A 7,235-nucleotide genomic window follows, 5' to 3' on the forward strand; every position below is an offset into this window, starting at 1 on the left:
TATACTATCTCAATATTTTGAAAAATATATCAGCTTTTCTTTATATTGTTAATATTCATTACTTTTCTCAAGGTTTTAGACCTTTTTAACTACCTCTGACTTGATAGTTGATAGTACAAGTAATGTTAGTGTAAAACTATCACGTTAACTATCTGTACACATGTATACGCCTTGACAGTGAGCTAAACCTGAAAACCAGGTAGCTAAACCACTATTATAGTGTGTAACTATTTGATTGTTACAGTAATGTCGCACTAGACCTGGAGCCTGTTTCATAATGAAAGCCAGTAGTATTAGTCCATAAATACAAGTATACAAACTATAAAGTACTTATAACTATAAAGTAATTGTTAACCAATGTTTCGCCCCACATTGTAAGGCTACGTCAGGGCTGATAAGAACGATGTTCTGTTACCAATTGAAGTCATTATCAAGTTCAGTTGTTAACAGAACACAATGCTTATCAGCCCTGACGAAGCCTTACAAAGGGGAGCGAAACGTTGATTAACAATAAATAGTTTTCTTTTACTATTTTGATACCTTTATTGACCGCCACCCGGACTATCTTCTTCCAATACAATATTAATAGTATTAGTTTGTACTTTATTATGAAACAGGACCCTGCCGTGATTGTTATTAGTAAAAGTAATGTCAGTGGACTAACAATCGCGCTAACTGTCATGTAGCGAACTGTCGCAAAATATCTACCTTACTAACAGTAATGACAATGGGCGGGAAAACATCGTTTTTATATATTTGCCAAATGAATCCACTCCGGGCTACAAAAATAAATCCTCTACAGACCTCAAAAACAAATTTGCCAAAGAACTTTAAATTGTATCTGCCCTGGATCCCAAAAATAACCCGCCCCCGGCCGATAAAATAAAATCATTCAATGCTTCAAAATTATATCCATCCCAGACCTCAAAATTGACAAAAGGACAAAAATCATATTTATCTTGGGCCTCCAAAATAAATCTACCCTGGGCCCAAAAAATAAATATGTTATGGGCCCCAAATGGTGCCTATGTTCTGAAATTCACAATCTAAAGAAATATAATAACTTATTAGTAATAGAAGAAGACATTAACTAAATAAACTAGTTGGAGGACTAGTGCGACACTGTAACTGTATAAAAAACCCAAAAATCTTAAACAAAAATACAATTGTTTCAGAATTCAATTTCCTTCAAGAATTCGTCATCATAATTAAGGAATTTCTTAATAGAAGATTCGTGATTAATAAAGTTATTTTAGTCTCATCTGGCGATCGAGAAAATTCCAAGTTCTGAAAACGGGCTCTGAGAGGAAATATGAGTTTAAATTGATTTTATTATATACATTTTTTAGATTCTCTGCACAATTAACACGCAAATTGTAAAAAAAAAAAAAAAAAAAAATCTATTTTCTCCAATAGAATTCAACGAGTGTTGGATATTAATTCGTTTTAATTTCTGATTTAGCTACACAGTGCGTAATAAAATAGTTTAAATACACGGTTTTTCTGAACGATAGTTCCTAAGAAAGATGGTCTTTTTAAAAAAAATCCAGGTCGAGGAGGCTATGAGATCTGTAAATTGAATGAATACAAAATTGCCTCAGGTAACTAAGATCCCGTAAACATTTTGTTTAAAAAAGATAAATGAACTTTTCTAAATTTAATACTGTTGTACAGTATCCTTTATTAATGGTTCCCATACCCCTGTAGAACAGATCCGCTACCTTGGACTGCAAATGGATAAACGACTAACCTGGAATCCTAACAAAAGACTGAAAAAAAAGAAAACTGCACGTCGATTCCGACTATTACAGCACTTACTGGACAAACGGTCTAAACTTACAATCCATTACAAAAGACTGATCTACATGACTGTAATAAGACCAATCTGGACATATGGAGTTGAGCTTTGGGGCTCCACTAAACCTTCGAATTCCTCTCGTATTCAATCCTTATAATTCTTCGTAAAATCCTCAATGCTCCTTATTATCCCACAATTAAAATCATACATAAAGACCTTAATGTTCCATATGTAACCGATCTTGCCGGAACCAGATATCACTCCATCTATTATAAACTACCTAACCATCCAAACCCACTAGTTTCTAAGCTTGCTACCTCTGCCATTCCTGACAATCCTCTGAGGCCCCTGAAAAGAAGATGGCCACGAGACCGTTAGTGTAAAAAGGTCAATAGAGTACCACCAATGGGTAGGTTCTCTACACGCTTGTATCACTCCTTTATAAATTTACGTGAAATTTACTGGATGTATATATATGAATGTACAGTTGTAAATAGCAATAAATAAATATAATAAAAAATACTGTTGTAGATTTTTTTTTAAAAATCATCATCATCATCATCATCATCATCATCATCATTATTATTATTATTATTATTATTATTATTATTATTATTATTATTATTATTATTATTATTATTAGGTTTTGTAATAAATTATTATTGAGTCTACTATTTTAAGCACTGATAAGGGCCATGCCTTAAACGATAAGGAAGCTTTCAACTCAACAGCTTTGTTTTGTTAATTATAGAAACATATATTTATTTTGTTCACTTAATTCAGATGTTAAAAAAGTTTAGAAACATTTTGAAATACCTAAGTTTGAGAACAGAACCCGGTGGAAAAAAAGACCTTACTTTCAGCCCAATTTTTTATTACTTCAATGGACACTAGTCAAAGTTGAGGAGTCTGCCTAGTATGGTATAGTACACCATTCATAATTTTTATTTTATTTTGTTAATTTTTTTTTTTTATAAACTTAAAAAGAATTATGTTGATTTCATAGCATTGATGAATGAATTAATTTAAACTTTAAAGTAAGGTTTCTGTGTGCTGTGTGGTGTCTGCATAGAACTAGGTTTTTTACTTTACAATACGGAATATTGAATATTGTAATTCGCACAATTTTTATATCACATTTTGGAATCTTAGCATTATGTTAATATAAGCATATATACATATTATATGACATTTTTTCATAAAATGATGGATTGTCAACTGTTTTAGTAATCATATACGCATTATATGTAAGTTGGGAATCTGAAACATAAAAAACAATTTTTTTTTCTAAATATTTTAAGCAAAAATTTTCAGGACTACAACATAGAGAATATATAAATTGTTAGAAAATAACAAAAAAATTAATATTGAAATAAATGAACGTTGAAATGATAAGTATTAAATAGGGGTATTCATGATCTTTAGTTTAACATGTTAAAGAGTGTTAAATGGAGAAATCTTTCCTTCTTTTAGCGTGTTAAAACGATATAACATATAACATGGTTGAGAGTCTGTTACTAGGTCTGTTAAATGAAGAATGACGTCACGCAACAGACCAGCTGAGCTCGTCACCGTTTTGTTTATCGTGTTAGGTTACTTGCTCGTAGTTTATATTTCTACTGTGTTAGAAGTGTTTTGGATGTTTTTATAACTAATAAAATAATGGATGACAATAATTATGTAATGACAGTTGTCAATTAGCTCATCTTGATTATCTTCCGCACTAGTTCAAATATCAACAAGGCACTCAGTAACCGAACTTTTACTTTTCACTTAATTTATGCAGTTGTTATAAATTACTTTAATTAAAACTTATAAAAAAGCAATAACATGAAGTTTTAAAACAAGTTGCTCAGAAAATCCACTGGAAGCTATTCATTTAACACATCATAAATACCCCTTATATATGTAAGTTGGGAATCTGAAACATGAAAAACAAAACATTATTTTTTTAATAAATATCTTAAGCCGAAATTTTCAGGGCTAAAACATATATAAGAGAGTATATGCAAATTGTTAGAAAATAATAAAAAAAATTAATATTGAAATAAATGAACATTGAAATGATAAGTATTAAATGAATAATAATGGAAATAGCGTATATGCAAAAAAAGAAAAAATATATTAACAAACAAAACTGAAATTATAATGTAAAATTAAACAAAAGTAACCGTAAAAGGAGAAAATAGGTAATCGATAAGAAAGTATATGAAAATAAATAATAATTAATTCATTAAACTAATCATTAACTACCGAATGCATAAAGACTTTAGGTTTGTTCCAAGGATCGGTTTGAGAGCCAGCAAACTGTCGGGGGCATGCGCAGTACGTGTTTTCCCCTCCCAAATCCTCTACTGCGCTTGGTCCTGACAGTTTGTTGCCTTGGAACGAGCCTTATGGTTTTTTTTGCAGGAACAAAACTTATATTTGTTATTTACATCTCGAGAAACACTGAAATATAATTTTTTATAGCTACATTAAAATAAAAAATCTAGTCTTTAGTTTGGTTTTTTTTTTTCAAAAATAGTCATAATTTAAAACACGAGCCCGCCAATTCACACAAAACTAGGGCACATATGTATTTATGACAATTTAAAGATGAATCCTATCACAAAAAGATACAAAAATAAGGTGATAGTAAATAATTTCTGTTAATGTACGAGGGCTGTCCAGAAAGTAACAGACGTTTTGAAATAAACAATTCACAAATTGAAAAACTTAAAGTTTATTATATATATTTGAATTGATACACTCTTAAGTTATTTTTCTACATAATCACCATTCAAATTAAGACATTTATCATACCGCTGTACAAGTTTTTCAATACCCTCACTGTAGAAAATCCCACCACTTGTGAATCGTTACCTGTGATTCGTTATTTGTTGGCTCCAAACAGCAGACCAATTGATATTTATCGTCAGTTTTGTGATGTTTACGGGCAAGGGATAATGAATGAAAGCCGAGTGAGGCAATGGTGCATTCATTTTAAAAATGGCCGTTTGGAGTTCTGGCAATGGTCAAATTCTCCACTCAAGTTGAGTGTTGGCGACTTTAGCACACTTGCTCTGCCTCTCACGTGGGAGATAGAGTGGGCTCAGGGATCCTCAGGTCGATTGTGTAAATATTTATATAAGAGTGTAAATGTGACTAGAGATTATTTTATTTGTTCATGTACATAGTTTAATTATGTTCCTTTTCTTTATCCTTCTATGCGTATATAATTTAGGAGAGATTTTACCTTTTATTAATATTATTTATTTATTTTTTTATGTTATTTTATTTTAGTATGAATGTAATCAGTCATCTCTATTACCCATTGCCCACAACAATGTGGCAGATAATAATATCTATCAATACAGTTTACAAAAAAAAAAATGGCCATCGTTTCACGACAATGACCGCAGTGGTAGGCTTAGTCTTGTGTCTGATGCCTGGCAATGCAAATCAATGACAAAATTCGTGAAAACTGTCGTTTCACGATTACAGAACTTTCGGAACATTTTCCACAAATTTCACGGACTTTGGTGCATCAAATTGTGGTGGAAAAGATTGATTACCACAAATTCAGTGCTAGGTGGGTTCTGATACGTATATGTGTGATTTTTTTCCGTACTCTCACGAAGGAGCTGACATCCCAACCCATCCTAACACTATCCTCACTACGTATGCCGATGATATATTTCTATTGTCAGTCAACAATGATCCTTACATTGTATCCCAAACCCTCCAATTCCACATCACCACCCTTGAAGAATGGTGGCTAAATTGGAGGATTAAAATTAATTCCAATAAATCCCACCAAATCACATTTATCCTTCGTCGTAAACCAATGACCTCTTGTCCAACAGTATCATTTAATAATACCCAGGAAACTGCTCGTCGATTTCGACTATTACAACATTTACTAGACAAACGGTCTAAATTGCCAATCCATTACAAAAGACTGATCTACATGACTATTATAAGCCCTATCTGGACATACGGAGTTGAGCTTTGGGGCTCCACTAAACCATCAAATTCCCCCCGAATCCAATAATGATTTCTCTTGCCAATTAGTATAGGATTATTGGGGTCCATCTCAAAAACCGCGTTGCAGGTATCTCTTTTAATTATTTATTATTCAATAAAATTAAATTAACTTTATATTTTAAAGAATCATTCCCTCCATTATAAACTCCCTAACCACCCAAACCCACTTGTTTCTAACCTGTCTTCTCCTTCATTACCTAATAATCCTCCTAGGCGTCTGCTCGGGATCTTCTCCTCTAGAAATGTTATTGGAGTTCTATCAATGGGTATATTCTCCACATGTTTGTATCATGTCACTATCTCACCTACAGTAAATTTACTTGTTGTATATATGTTATACAGTTGTAAATAACAATAAATAAATTATTTAAAAAAAAAAACTCTCACAAAGGAGCAAAACATCGTTGTTTGTTGCCGATCCGTTCTATTGAATATTTTCTTTTAATAAATTCCATATAAGTTCTATTTACTTCTACCTGACAAAAGCTAAAGTACGCACTCCGAGATAAGATAAGGTAGATAATTTCCTCTTCTACTATAAATCATCAGTTTTTCGACCGATAGATCTATTCAGTTTGCAACAGAAACCGGTTACACCTTCAGTGCTGTGATATCGTAAGTAGATACTTTATAAGATTTATGAAACTATATATAGTACATTGTAATATTAGTAATCTGAACTAATCGCTACAGGCGATGTTCGGATAACAGAAAGTATTAGGAGAACTTATCACTCTCTCTTTCCATCAACCTTTCGTGAGGTGCTATGAGTCTTTTAAGATCGGTGGTTACTAGCATTTTGGGCGGCTGAGTAATGCTCAAAGTGGTGATTTAATTTGTTAAAACTAGAAAATTTTTCATCTATAAATAAATAAAAACAAAAATACTCTTTGTATGGATTTATTTATAACGTGATAACAAAAAATTCTATTCTTTTACTTATTTCTTCTATTAATTAAATTAGTTTAACCGAATCAAATGATTTATACAACAGACATTATGTATTTATAATTCCAACAAAAAGAATATTAGCAACATTTTACTATACATTGGATTAGATTAGCCGATATCAAAACTGTGTTAAAAATTTCCACTTTCGAATTTTTATGGCGATTATAATAACTTGCCTGTTATTGTTTTTATTTTAATTTTATTCCAGATCGGCCTGTTGGGCCTTATATAGTTGATATAACAGTTACATTATATATATATATATTGAAATAAATGAACATTGAAATGATAAGTATTAAATGAATAATAATGATAAGTAAATAGAGGTAGTGTTACTATGAATTAATTTTATATTTATTAAAAATTTATAAAAGAATGTCCTGCAGCAGCTTGGGCTTCAGTCTTCGGGATGAGGTTGGGTTTCCCAGGTTGTAGGTAACTGCTCCTTTAACTGTCG

At 31.5% G+C, this 7,235-nt stretch overlaps 1 long non-coding RNA gene across 1 annotated transcript in view; it reads left to right on the plus strand.

Annotated features, from left to right (window-relative positions):
* Positions 1–6,362: 6,362 nt before the first annotated feature.
* LOC106692900 (uncharacterized) overlaps positions 6,363–7,235 on the plus strand; it is a 14,478-nt gene continuing 13,605 nt past the window's right edge. The window contains exon 1 of the long non-coding RNA XR_001345022.2: positions 6,363–6,442. This is a non-coding gene — a long non-coding RNA (uncharacterized lncRNA). The remainder of the gene's footprint in view (positions 6,443–7,235) is intronic.

This window comes from Halyomorpha halys, unplaced genomic scaffold (genome assembly GCF_000696795.3).
Source record: "Halyomorpha halys isolate HHAL.00 unplaced genomic scaffold, Hhal_1.1 Scaffold76.1, whole genome shotgun sequence".
In the NCBI taxonomy this organism is placed as follows: Eukaryota; Metazoa; Arthropoda; class Insecta; order Hemiptera; family Pentatomidae; genus Halyomorpha; species Halyomorpha halys.